The sequence below is a fragment of the Elaeis guineensis genome, chromosome 1, assembly GCF_000442705.2.
Source record: "Elaeis guineensis isolate ETL-2024a chromosome 1, EG11, whole genome shotgun sequence".
NCBI classification, from domain to species: domain Eukaryota; kingdom Viridiplantae; phylum Streptophyta; class Magnoliopsida; order Arecales; family Arecaceae; genus Elaeis; species Elaeis guineensis.
The window spans coordinates 166,924,211-166,938,779 of NC_025993.2; the positions used below are offsets into that span (position 1 = coordinate 166,924,211).

Here is a 14,569-nt window from a genome sequence, read left to right on the forward strand (position 1 = left end):
ATAGATGTCATCATCATCTGTTAATTTTCTACCAACCATTCTGGACCTAAATGAACCATTTCATAATAACTAAAACTGATTAATTGACATTCTCGCAAAAATATGCATAGTTCCCGAATTATGATGTGATTTTGATGGGAACATGAATACATGAGGCGCATTTCTAATCCTTCATGCATGCATGCATGCATGCTTGTATTCATGCAAGCAGTTTATTGACATACACGTCAAAGTTTGCTCTCCAGTATATAAGATGCAGCGCTCTTATATATTTGTATATTATAGAATTGGTTGAACCAATCGGTTTAGCCTTGATATCAAAGGTTTTCCATTTTTTTCCTGATTGAAGCCTCGATATCAAAGGTTGTGGGCGTGCTCTGCGCATTACTGCGGTTAGGCTATATGTTAGAAATTTGAAGCACAGCTGTCTTCTTAAACACTCATATGTAACAAAATGGTAGTACCCTAATCTCTATTCCCAGTAAATGGCCACGGGACATGCTACGTTCCTTACCAAAAAAAAAAAAAAATACAAAGGGACATGCTACGTGGCTAGTTTTGCATAGGGCTGACACTCCGCTAATAACTTGTGACAACCCTACCTGGATTGACGAGTGTTAATGATGAATACAGCCTAACCTATGGTCTCGTCAGTTTTTGTAGGTCCAATTACAGCGCTTGAGCTAAAAATTATATTATTGTCAAAAAGGAAAAAAGAAAAGAAAAGAACAGAAAAACAAAAGAGAGAAAGGCAATATAACATATGACTCCTCACAAGAAGGATGGCAGCAGTAACTACGCTGGTGGGCAATGAATTTGGATTCCCTGGGGCACAAAAGTGAAGCTCAGGAGCATGGCTGGTTGAATCCGCACATCGTATGGCGGCAATAGCCGGTAAAGGAACTTTAAAGGTATTGGAAAAGAGAACCCTTTCTGTGATGGCTCCTTAGATCTCCACTGGAGCTGGTCCATCCGATAATTCGCCAGTTACAGACAGGCCAACTTCCAGGGCAAAGAAATCCGGAAACAAAAGCTTGCTTTCTCGTTTTCTGACAATATTGGAAATACCCAGAACCTGGCTTGTTGCGTGCTTGTTTAAAACAGTTAGAAGCCTCTTGTCCACCCTGAATGGCCAATAACGTGCAGGGACGTTCATTATGCTGATTTGATATGCCTATTTTCGATCTGTTACTGAAATCTTATTCTTTTTATGATTTATTTGGTTGCTTTTTGCCCCTAGGAAATTCTTGGGTGCCAGCCCAGACCCGTCGCATCATGTACCAAACAGTAAATTCCTCTCCTCCAGGTGCTTAAAGTCCTATATTTCTGTGGTCTGTGGCTCTCTCCGATAGCAAGGGGATGGGAGGGGAAAAGGCCTTGTCCATTAGTTGTCACATGTTTGGGAGTCACCGAGTGGTTTTCAAGCACTGGTGGTCTTAGTTTTCCCACAAAAAAAAAAAAAAAAAAGGCACTGGTCTTCCACCTTTATTCCTTTGTTTAGTGGGACTTTATTGGAGCACTAATGTTCTCCATGCATCATAATAATCATGTATCAGGCCAATTCAGGACTATTGCTAGGTGTTTAAAGAAGCTTTCAAAAAAGAAGAAGAAGAACAAGAAGCTTCCAAGAAAACCATATCCATCTTTCAAACATGCATTCTGCATCGTCACCATAGAATGTACGAACAATTTCAACTTCATTGAAGTTTGATGGATGCACACCGATGCATGATTAACACCCTGGCCAATTCAGGATTATTGCTGGTGTTTTGAGAAGCTTCAAAGAAAACCAATGCTCTTGGACGCTTCCAAAACGAACCTGCTTTCTCAGAATATCCATGTTTCCTAAAGACTCTTTCGTCTATTTTATTTGAGATGGTCAAGAGTTTTTGTGATGGCCGCTTCCTATAATCTACTCTTCTTTTCTGATCGTCCAACTCCCTTGACATGTAGCATTTTTAAAGATTTAGCAACGAATAACCGGGGACGGAAGGCCCACATGCTTGCGAGCAATCCTGAGTCAATGTTATGTAAAGTCCTAAATTTCTATATATTCATGCTTATGCTATGCCAATGTTTTGAAAGTTTGATATATTATTATTCCATTATAGACACTTAGGAGTTTTAAAGAAGATTATTTCTATTTACCAAAAAAAAAAAGATTATTTCTTGACATACCATGATTCCTTTTGAGGATAAAAAGAGGGCAAAAAAAAAAAGAGAGAAGGCAAAAAATAATAATAATAATAATAATAATAAATAAGAATAAATAATAATAATAAAACAAAGAGACTGATATGGAGGCCAGCTTCCAAGAACTATGAAGAGTAAGTTGCACGTCAAGGTGCATCCTACGTGGGATTTGACGCGGTCCAATTGCACCTGCTGCATGCAACACGGGGGCCTCTACATGGTTCTCGTTGCATGTAGTCCAAACAACGTATAACATGCATGCAGATCACATCAATCTCTTCGTTTTTTTTTTTCAATCAAAAAAAAAAAAAAAAATCTCTTCGTTGCACCAGTTGAGAAAGGGAGACCGAAAAGAACGTGCGAGAGGAAAAAAAAAGCTGCCGACCAAAGAGGACCTTAGAAACCTTCAAACATTAAAGAAAAGATCTCAAGCTTGTCAAAGACAACAAACATCAAACCCTAGTATCTGAAGCAAAGTTGAGCAAGTAAATTCCTACGGCCAGTGGGTGACACTGTTATTGGGGGAAGATATTCCTTCTGAAGATGGCCTGCAATTGTCGGACCAGAAAGGAATGGTCCGTAGCTGGTCAAGGCGACGCCATGGCAGACTCTGAGGAAAAAGGCATCATAAGCATTCCTCATGTACTCATGAGATTGCACGCGCTGGTCCTTCTCGTCCGTTTAGATAGGAACAACCTTGATGCTTTCTCCACCTTAAAAGATAAGACATGCATCAGAGTACGAGTAATATACATCTGCCTCAAATTGCACGCACGTACCTTGATGGTCACATCCGTGCTACTAAAAGGCACGCCTATCCTGATTAGGTGCAATTAACATAGACGTGAGCTTTTCTTCATAGACTTGATGCTTTATTCTGAGAGTTATTCTGCTATTCCTGGAGCAGTGAACGGCAAAGCGAACGTCATGTCCTCGATCTAGTGCGACAGTGGAAGGCATGCATCGTTTTGAAAACAGCGAGACTGCCACTATCAGTATTAGCATACAACCACCAAGAACAGAAACCTGGTTCCCTGAAACTAGAGCTTTCTAACATATGAAAGATTGCTTGCTTGAATTGTGGAAATGTATGGTTGCAACTTTGCAAATATCAACTTAATTAGACCGCATGGTTCATTCAAAATCTGACCCAGCCTGGCTTCAAAGTTCTCAACTCAAAAGATATTGAAGTTCGTTGGCTTAGGTCAAGTAAGTTAATCTGGGTAGGGGTATTTTCTTGAGAACTATTTGATCATAGATCTCATAGTTCTAAATTATGATTCATTACGGCCTTAGATTGTGCTGGTTTGGGAGATCTGTTGGCACATTCAAGTTAGGTTTTGCACTCTTGATTAGAACATAACGGTCTTCCAATTCCAGCTCAGCTTAGGAATAATGACCAAATTAAGCTGAACCAGACAACTAGTTTTGTCCAAGTTTGCATTGAGTCAAACTCAACCAATCGCAAGGTTGGATGATGCATCATACATTTGTAAAATTATAGGGCTCTCTTGTGGTTCAGGAAGATAATTTTTTCATTGAAATTATTTTTCTCACAAGTTGATTTCTAAGAAATATGATAGCTGAAAAAATGATTTTGACATATCCGGTTGACAATGAGAAAATGATGCTTTATATTTCAGTAAGCATCTACTTTATATAAAATATTTAGTATATCTTTAATAAAAAAAAAATTATCTAATGCACTGCAGCATACGATGCACCGTGCAAGCCATCCATCATGTGCAGCATGCGATATACGAATGGGCACGGACTATGCATACATGCGGTGCGCACGTTATTTGCTAACCATCCACCTAATGCTGCACGGCAGGGGAGCCTATTTTAACAGATTAGTATATATGCACCACCAGGAACAAAAACCTGGTTCCTTGAACCTGCAGCTTTCTAATGTACAAAAGATTAGTTTCTTTAATTGTGGAAATATACGGTTACAACTTTGCAAATATCAACTTAGGCTGCATCAGTCCACATCTAATAAATAAACTATGCAATATTGACTTAAATCTGAGGTTCTCAAAGTTCTCAACTTGAACAATATTGAAGTTTGGTTGGCTTAGGTTGAATAGGTTAATCTGGGTTTGGTTTTTTCTTGAGAAGTATTTGATCATAGGTCTCGTAGTCTAAATTATGATTCATTAAGGCCTTAGAGTGTAATGGTTCAGGAGATCTATTAGCACATTCAAGTTAGGGTTTGGATTGGATTGGGTCGTTTGCTTTCTCGATTAAAACATAAGTACGGTCTTCCAATTCCAGCTCAGCTTAGGAATATAATGGCCAAAGCTGAACCAACAACTAGTTTGGTCAAGTTTGGATTGGGTTAAACCAATCCAAGTCACAACGTTGGATGATATGTATTATATATTTATAAAAGTATAAGGCTCATTTGGTTCGTAAGAAAAAAAATTTTATATTAAAATATTTTTTTGAAAAATTTGATTCTTAAAAATATGATGCCTAAAAAATAATTTTAGCATATTTGACTGATGATGAAAACATGACATGTTTCAGAGTGTCCAGTGTTTCATTAAGCATTTACTTTTTCAGAACAGCTATTCAAAATACCTAGTATATCTTTAATAAAAAAAAAAAATCTTATCCCATTCTCTTCATGACTTTAAAAATATTTTTGAAAAAAAAAGATCCTAATTCCCATCCCATTAAAAAGGCAACAATCTATGTTCCACATGAGTTTTTCTTTTCCATGAGATACGAAAAGGTTTATTTCCATAGGAATACCACTTTCCAGCTCTTTTCTTTGAAAACTCTAACCAAACAATAGAGATTCTTTTATAAATATTTTATCATTCAACAATGTTACGTCTGGTGTTGCAGTAAAGAATCAAAAAATGCATTTCGATTTTTCAGGAACATTTGAGATAGGCTGGCCTTAGGTTTTCAAAATAACATGGATTAGAAGTGGGGATTTTATCCCCGCAACCCCAAGTCTTCAACCAATTATTCCAAAACCCTTTTCAGTATCAGCTAGTACTACAAATACAAACAAGTTAATGTGACATGCATTCAGTTGGTAGAAAGAATGAAATGCCAAAACTGGCTGAATTGAAGAATCTAAAATGACAAAGCATGAAAGCATCTGAAGCTTGGAGGCAAACAATCCATTTCTTTTGATATGAAGATCTTCCTCAGTACAGCTATACAGCCAATAAAATATCCTATCACAAGTAATGTGAACTTGATTAAGTCTACACTAGGCTGAGCCAGCTTAAACACTAGATGAACTTCACCTGAGTCTCAAAAACGTATGATTAAAGATATTGTTGGAATAAATAGTGAAAACGAAAACCAATAATGAAACAATCATTTGTTCCACACAAGAAAATGTTCACCAAAACTTTCAACTCAAACATCAAGTTGATCAAACCTTGGCTCTCAGACTAAGAGATCTTCTGCTTTGTTCTTATGTTGAACCCACAAATCCAATGAAGATTATCAGAATTTTGTTTGAAGTTGACATGTTGGACTATGAATACATAGTCATTTATATATCCTTGATGAATACCACTATCATCTTCTTCAACGCAAGATTAACATTGGTTTTACCAATAACCGTATAGAAGGAAATTCTGAAAAGGGAAATATGGCTTCGGGCAGGAAATAAGTACTTTGTATCTAAGCTTCTCCGTATGCTTGTTATGATACCATCATTTTATTATTTATTTAACAACCGCGCGCACCAGATTTTTTTTTTTTGGTGGAAACAACCATGCATGATGGTAAGCTGAGCTGCCTTCTCTTCCTTCACCAAAATGGTTCGAACTTAATTGAAAAAACGGCAACCTTTTTGATAGCAACATAATGAAAAAACTATATATGTCAAAGTTATCAACAACAAAAAACTGCAACAGGTGATCACCATCCGGATGCTACCCACTAACAACCTGTATCTTAAACGAATTAACAGTCTTGAGAATGTACCTAACTTTATTTCCAAACTTTCCTTATTACAGTCTCTAAAAGCAAACTTTCCTTGCTATTTCCCTCGATTTAAATAACCAAATACAAGGAGCATATCAACCTACTACGGATCAAAGGAAGAAAAATATAAACATAATTGGTAATAAACTGCAGCAAGCATACTAGGGATATGAAATCAGAAGCTAAGCCACTGCATGCAAGCCTATCAGGGTTCGTTGTCGCAGCTTTCATGGAATTTAGCTATAAAGGCAGAGGCTTTTTTGTCCACATCCGGTTCGCCAACAAATCCCCAGCGGTCCTCATCACTGGGCCTCACTTTACCTGAGGTGCACCTCAGCTCACCGTCAGCTTCTTCATCCTGAGACGAAAAGCAGCTGCAAAAAGAAGATTTAGAAGAGAGCCCTCCCATTTCTCTCTACCTCCTCTCTCCTAGACTCCCGCTCGTGGCACTCTTTGGTTGAGTCATGGAAGTCTCTCAACTTCTAAATTTATAGAACCTTAAGATTCTGTGGGCTTTGCAAGCCAATTGAACGGTGGAGATTTCTAAATTGATGTCCACGTGGTCCTGATGCATTATTCTATGTGAGAATCCGTACAGATATATATTTAGTTTCATATTGATTATTTACTAGAAAAATTTTGGATACTTATACAGGACCATAAAATCCAAATAATACCTTCAAGCTAGTTTTTTTAGATAAAGTCCTAGATTATTACAAATGATATCAGAGTTCATCCGGTCCATAGCCTATATAAACTAAAAGGTACGGCAACACAGGTTCATTGGGGCTAACCATGGACCAATCATGATGTTTATAAATGAAAGTATGGATTTGAACCCTTAGTCCGATGAGGACACCAGAACTTCGAATAGGAAGAGAATATGAGGATGTGTATTTAGTCCCACATTAATTATTTACTGGGATCGGCTAGTCTTTTTGGATGAGGTCTTGCACTGTTATATCCTAGTAAAATCATTTAATCTTTGAATATTTATGAAATTGTATATCAATTTATCTGAAGATGCATATTGATGCATTTGATTATTAATTTATTTAGTGTATATTATCCAGTCATATAGTATATATCGATAAAAAGTATATTTCAAAATAATAAAAAAAAGGATACTATCATTTTCTAATTACCAGACCAACGACTCTATTAGTAAAAAGAGTCTCTAAATTTTATTTTCATTTTTTAAGATGGGCACCAGGGAAGACATGACAAATTTGGAAGCTTGTACCATATTTCTTGTTGGGGTGCCCACCCTATATAATTATTGTTCTTCGTTCAAAGTCATAAACTCGAAAACTCGCACAGTTAGAGGCTAAAAGTACCCACACCTTTCCTAACCCATACCCTCATAACTAATTAGCCACGCACATTATGGTTTTGGCCAATAACTTCCATTTGGGATTCTGCTGCAATCTCTTGCACTGTATCGCACAGCAGGGAGTGGTAGATGCTCGAATTGTTGTCACATCACCAATCTCAGCATCTCCTCAACACACTCTAAATTTTTAAGATGAGTTAGAGCCCTCCATTTTCGAGATGAGCGATGTAGCAACAATCCGAGCATGCACAGCTCTCTCTAGTGTAAAATACATGCCGCCGCAGAGGATCTAGAGTCAATAATTTCAACTACATTGCATTGCAGGGATGGCCCATACAGATGCATCTGATGCTTTGATCCATTATGTTCGATAACAATGTGAGGAACTTACTAGTGCAATTATGTCCTATGTCGGTGCAGAAAAGCAAGGGTGGACTGAAAATCTGTTTGGAATTGCATCTATTATGTTTTCATGGAGCACTGAAGACCTCCTGAACTCTAGCTTTACAACACCTTTTCATTAGGCACTGATATTCTTATGCAAATTTAGCTGGCCACCCAGTTAAAGGACTAGAGAAGTTAACATGATTGTTAGCTTGCCATCAATTACATTCTATCCAAGAAGCCTTCTTAAAGCTAGGGTATCCTATTGATAATGTAGTTTTCACCCCAAACATACCTCGCGTTTTAGACCCACCCAAGAAACACGTCAAGATGGTGGGAATTAATAACCTGTTCAAGCTTTCACCCACAAAATTAATCATCTCTGATTTAAAACTTTAGCGAACAAGTTCGATTGATCAAAAGAGGATAATTCTTGTCTAGTTTAAATTAGTGCTTCTAGCAAAATGGTTAGGGTTAGAGTAGTTGGAAGGCCCTACTTTTCCTTGAATACAATATAAACTTTTCGTTTTCACTTCTCTTCCAGCTATGGTTTGGCACACATTGTTTGGATTCTGAAAATCTGATAAGATTTATGAATTGAGCCAGTACAACCAGCAAAATTACAAGCTACAGGCTAAGCTCAACAAAATATTCAGAAATAACTTCACATTAGCCTAGTCTAAACTCTAGCAAATTATTTTTTTTCTCCGTATTTGATTTAGGCCGGTCCATTCCAGAGCTATTTCTAAGTATTTTATGAAGTATTTTATGAATACAGGCTTAGCCCAATATGTAACCTATGATCTTACTAGTTGTGTTGGCCGAATCTATAAATCCTAAAAGATTTTCAGTTCGAACCTGCAAAGAGACCCTTAGTAGATGAAATCAGAAAAATGCTCCCACTCTAGCCTTTGTTTATTTATTTATTAACTATTCTAATTGTCAATTACTGTAATCACGTTGCTTACTAAAATAATATTTGTAGAATCTTGATCCCTCCATGGTCGGGTGAGGTCAATCTCTGTGGGCTGTGAGATTCCCCTGCAGGACAAGTACGGAATCTGGACACTGTCACCTAGCCGAAAAAGGAAAAAGTGCCGATGATGGAGTCATGTATAGCGTGGATGAGTCAAAGAGAATGTTGAACTGGAGAGAGGTGTTTTGCGTGTGACTTGAATGGTTCAAAAAGGGAATTTGATTACCGAAAACTTGCACTCATTCATCACCAAATGTGTCTTTATTTTGGTCCAAAAAGACATGACAGCATTGGCCTAGCCCATTTTTTGTTATATCCCAGAAAGGGTTATATTCTTACTACATAAGTAGTTGCGGATACGAAAATTAAGACCGAAACCGAATCACATACATGTCACACATTGATATATTTATTTCTATATTTATTTTATTTGATAAATATTATTTGGATACTAAAATTTATATCCATATTTATTTTAAACAGATATAAATATGAATTAAATATTCGATGTATGGATATAAATCAGATAATTAAATTTTATGACTACAAAATCAAAGATATTACTAAGTAGATGATAAATTAAGTTAATCGTATGTGAATATAATTATATATTTTTTAAAAATTTTATAAATATTATATTAAATTAAATAGTATCAGATATTTGGATATGAATTAGATAATTGTCTATCCATTTCTATATTTATTTTTCTTTATGAATATAAATACGGATACATGTATATTAGTCAGATGCTCAAATTTTTATTTATTTTCAGCTAGATTGGAATATGAAAATAGATTTGAACGAATATTATTCGATCTGCTTTCATCCCTACCAAAAATAGTAATAGAAAAAGAGATGTTCATCCTTTCTCATTCTTGAGTGACCAAGGTTCTAGCTTCTAAGTCCAACATATATATGTATTGCCAATTTGTAGCCAAATGGAGAGAATTCCCCTATATAGGATCAAACTATATAGCGGCTCGACTATGTGATAATAGCTGAGCTCAAGCTAGAATTCAATACCCTCTCAAAGTAAAAATCTACAATTCACTAACAAATCAAGTGGACACAAAATGAATAGTAAATTATAGGTACTGAGCAAAAATATATCGTAAACCATAGAATTTGAAAATTAAAAATAAAAATCAAAGATTTGAATTCGAGCCATGGGTGGTGCAGTCCCAAGACTTCAAACTTGGATGACTGAATTACAAATAGGTCTCCCTCCCTTCTCTCATATAAATGGATAAATAAAGTATTTAAAATCCAGACTATTAATGTTGATTTGTACATCTTGAAATACATATCGACTGGTGATAAAATTGATTTTGAGATAAAAGATTTTCAAACAAGTAACTCTTAGTTTCCAGGCATTTTAGATTGTAGAATATAATTACATATATGATTTTAATTTTAAGAGGGCTATCATTGATTTATGATAAACATTCAGGAACAAACACCTTTCTTCTAGGCCAGGGAAAAAACTCATTTAGAATCCAATACTCTCAAAAGCTCTCTCTCTGCTTCATTAAGTTCTCTAAACCATTAACTTGAGATCCAAAGGCTCATAGTTTCATGCCTCACTGGAAGTTAAAGTGCTTAAGAGTACCATGTTTGTCGAGATAACAGAATGCAAGAGGTAGTCCAATCATCAACATGTTGATGCTGCAAAAGACATGCACTATTGATATCATGTTTTAAAACAGAGTAAAATTAACTCTTCCAAACTACATATGAAATTTAATAAATGTGAGTAGAAGGGTTACACAGAACAGGACAAATAACAACAAAGCTGAATGTCTAGAGAGTATGAATACAACAAAGAAATTGACATTGAAACTCAAGATATTATTTCAGGAACCAAAAGGATAGCCCTATGAAAAAATTCAAAATCTGCCTTGGTAAATATATTTAAGCTCATAAATTCTACAAAATCTTATGGACTTTGCTGACCTGCAGAAAATACTAACCTACAGTGAGCTTGGTTCTAGTACCTCATCTTTATCATGACACAATCCTTACTACAACTGATGTCTCTAGATTTTTCAAGAATTCCACTCAACTTTGAATATAGCATCATCATTCTAATCTTTAAGAATTTGAACAGTGTGAACCAAAAAAATTAGGAAGGGCATCAAAAAAGTATAAGAAATAGAGAACTGATAGTAATGGTATATTCACATAAGAAAAAAGACCTTAAAGGACCTCCATGAGGAGAAGCCAACTGAGTTGATAGACATGAGAAGTGGAGGCTGAATATTACGGATCTACAATCTATCCATTGAGAAGAACTGCCAGAGCAAAAGAATTATTCACAAACAGATATGAAAATGCTTAGAAGCTAATGGTCATGATAATTGAGAACTGAGGATACTAGGAAGCAAGACTTCCAAAAGGGGAAAAAAAAAATTACTACTACAAAGACTAGTCATCATTGTCAAGGAACGTTGCATACAAATAGTTCCATGGGGAGATACTAGTAAAATTGTATTCTGTCTCCCCACTATAGTGACTCACCATCGCTCCCCAGCCTGCAGCTTTTGAGTCAAGAGCAACTTTAATGGATTCACTAGCTGCGCCAATTCGATTGACCGGAAAATAAACTTAAGATGGATAGTCATTGCCTTTTCTGTTGAAGGTTCTTATAATCTTTTTCTTTTGAATGTTCTGAGAATTACATGCTGTTCCAATTGTCTAAACTCAGAATTAAAATAACCAATAAGAGTTCATATTAATAAAAAGCATTTACATGAACACATGTCTGAGATCAAACAAGGCAATGTTATTAGGGGTACATGCATCATGCACCTGATCCTAAGAGTAGTCCTGCAGTCCAAACTACATAGTATTTCCCTGCGTAGCACAGGAAGCAACCTAAACAGGATGTGCGCAATGATAGGCAGCTCATTTACAAGAAAGTTGCTCAACATAAATTTGAACAATCCAAGAACCAAATACTCTATTTTGTCAGATATACATAACAATAATCTACTTTTTTCCCCTCCATGAATGAATTTTCCACTGAACTCCATCACATGGTACCGGCAGGTATGAATCTAGATATAGAGTAGTTAAAGTAATTATCTGTTGATATCCATTGTGGTGAAACCTTACAACTTGTAAAAACAAAGTGCTTCTAGGTTCAGGTAATTATCTAACCATATCAAATATTCGACTTGCCAAACTTATGATTTAATAGTAACAAAGGATGCTAAATGCTTGCTTTTAATAGCAAACCATTGCAAGCCTCCTCCTGTATTGCTTTAGTTATCCTCCTTGGATTAGTAACCAATGAATCATTACCAACTAGTTGGAAATCAACTGAAGATTGCCAAGATGCCCAAGAACTCCAGTCATCTTGGACAAAAGGATCCTCAGTGGACACAATATGGAAGTCTCTAACAAATTCTTTATACAATTCACAGAAGCTCTGAGCTGTATCAACATAAGCCCCATCATCTGTCTTTCTCTTAAAATCTGAATCATATTTCCCTCCCCTGTGAAAAAATCTGAAGCTGCCACATCCATAACTATTTTGATCTGCATCAATCAGATTAACATAACAACAAAAAAACAAAAGGGAAGAATACATGATCACTATTGGTTGTGGCACAACAAAATATATTGCATCCAGCTTTCCAATGCAATCAGCCTTTTCAATGACATCAATAAGCAAGACCAATCCCTCCCATTTGGTGAAGGCCTGGTCAAGGCCCAGTCTACTTGACCAGCCTGAGCTGGTCTTGGCCCATCGCTGGCCCTGCACATGATTCGCACATGACAAGTAGCAAAAGAGAGGAATTCTTCTTCCTCTCCAAAGACTCCAGATGGAATCGGAGTCCTAGAGCCACTAGACTCAGGCAAAGCCCTAGGGCTCCTGCACAAGGATGCCTCCGTGCTCCTCCACAACTCTCCACCACTGAACATAACCTTCTTTCCCACTAGAGTCCAACACATCCTATTATTGTAGCCGCTCGAAACCAAGGCTGCGATTATCACCGAAGCCAAAGTAAAGCCTTGATTTTCCTTTTTCTTTCTTACTCTATATGCTTACTATGTACTAGATAGATCCAAATAATACTTTTTGACCAGCCTTTTCAGGTGAGATCCTGGATTGTTAAAAATGTTATCAGAGTAGACCCAGATAATGGCCAATATGAATTAGGAGACACTATAGCACAGGTCTAATAGGGCTGGCCACAAATTGATTGTGGTGCTTGCAATTAGATTTGAATAGATTTAGACCGCCTGATGAGGATGCCAAGACTTAAACAAGAAGAGTATGTGAGGATTTGTGTGGATGTGTGTTTAGTCCTACATTGACTACGTACTAGGTAGATCTTAGATACTTATAGAAGGTCAAGAAATCTAAATAATATCTTCTGACTAGCATTTTTGAATGAGGTTTCGCTTTTTCCGGCCACAAATGCCGCTGCATCTTGATTCCAGAACCCCAGCCAAGCTCCTTGACCTCTTTGCAATCCCACACGGCAGAAATCATGGCTGCCGGTGCATGGCCTGACGCTCAAAACAGAGTCAAGTGAATCCCGTGATTCGACGGTTTTCTTTTGTTTTTCTCGCCAGCTGGTCGCTGCCACTGGCTGTTCACCACCTCCGCCCAGCCCCCGTGACCCTAGCACGGCTTCCACAACAAGGAGGAAAAAGTTCCAGTCCAGCCTACATTCTTTAATCTAAATCTTATTATTAACACAAAATTTCTCATTGCTTAATTTTCAAGAAGCACCGCATATCCAATACGACCATCACAATGAAACAACTACTATTTGGCTGCTATTTGGCATGTACAAGAAAGTTAAACTGAGGTTAAACAAAGGTCAAGAACAACCACGTACAAGAAGCATCAAATCATCAAAATTTTCTAGGATTAGAAGCAAAGTGAAAAAGGAAAGCGGAAGAACAAAGTAAAAAAAGGAAACCATCAATTCAGCCATCTTATATGTATAAAACAAGGCATTTGGTCGATAGAAGGAATAAAGAACTGCTCATGAGGGCCAGATAGGAAGAAGGGGAAATTACAAGAAGAAGAAGGAGAAGAAGGGGAGAGAATACCTACAAGTCTGGGCGGTGGAAGCCGCTGCTGGAGAGGTAGTGTTCCACCAGCTCGTCCGGAATCTACTCCTCCCCTCCACGCCACGAAATCGAGAAGAAAACAAGATTCGAAGATTGGGAGCGAAAAAGAAGAGAGAACAAGGGTTTTATCCCAGACGACTTACCGTGGGTGTGAACTCCGTGAGCGAAAAGAGGAATTCCATGAGAGCGGATTCGCAGCCGTGCCTCCCTTTCTTTCGCCCGACGACGAGTTCATGTCGCCTCCCTTCCCCTGGCCGTGCCTCCCTTGTTTTGGTTGCATTGCAATGATTTGTATTTGACTTGTATGCTGTGACTTTCTTATATACCGGAGACATTTTGGTTGGGGTGATTGTATTGTTGGACTTCTTGGTGTGATTGACTGTATTAGTTAGGAGAGAAGAATATAAAAAGAAAAGAAAAAAAAAACTTTAATCCAAGAAAAGAGAAAAGAAATAAAGAGAAATAGATTTTCAATAAGAGAGAGAGAGAGAGAGAGAGGAGAGAATAAAATTTTTTTTTTCCCTCTCCAAATCGCTGCACTCTTAGATAAATTGAAAAAAAATTCAAAAAAAAAATTATTTCTCTTCTCTTCTCTCCTTACAATCTAGAAAAATATAAAATTAATTTTCTC

The 14,569-nt window shown here is 37.0% G+C and overlaps 1 long non-coding RNA gene across 1 annotated transcript; it reads right to left on the reverse strand.

Moving 5' to 3' along the window:
- Positions 1-10,188: 10,188 nt before the first annotated feature.
- LOC140853226 (uncharacterized) lies at positions 10,189-14,232 on the reverse strand. Its single transcript, XR_012136221.1, has 2 exons — positions 13,918-14,232; positions 10,189-10,512 (listed from the first exon to the last, which is right to left on the reverse strand). It is a non-coding gene; the product is annotated as an uncharacterized lncRNA (long non-coding RNA).
- Positions 14,233-14,569: the final 337 nt, after the last annotated feature.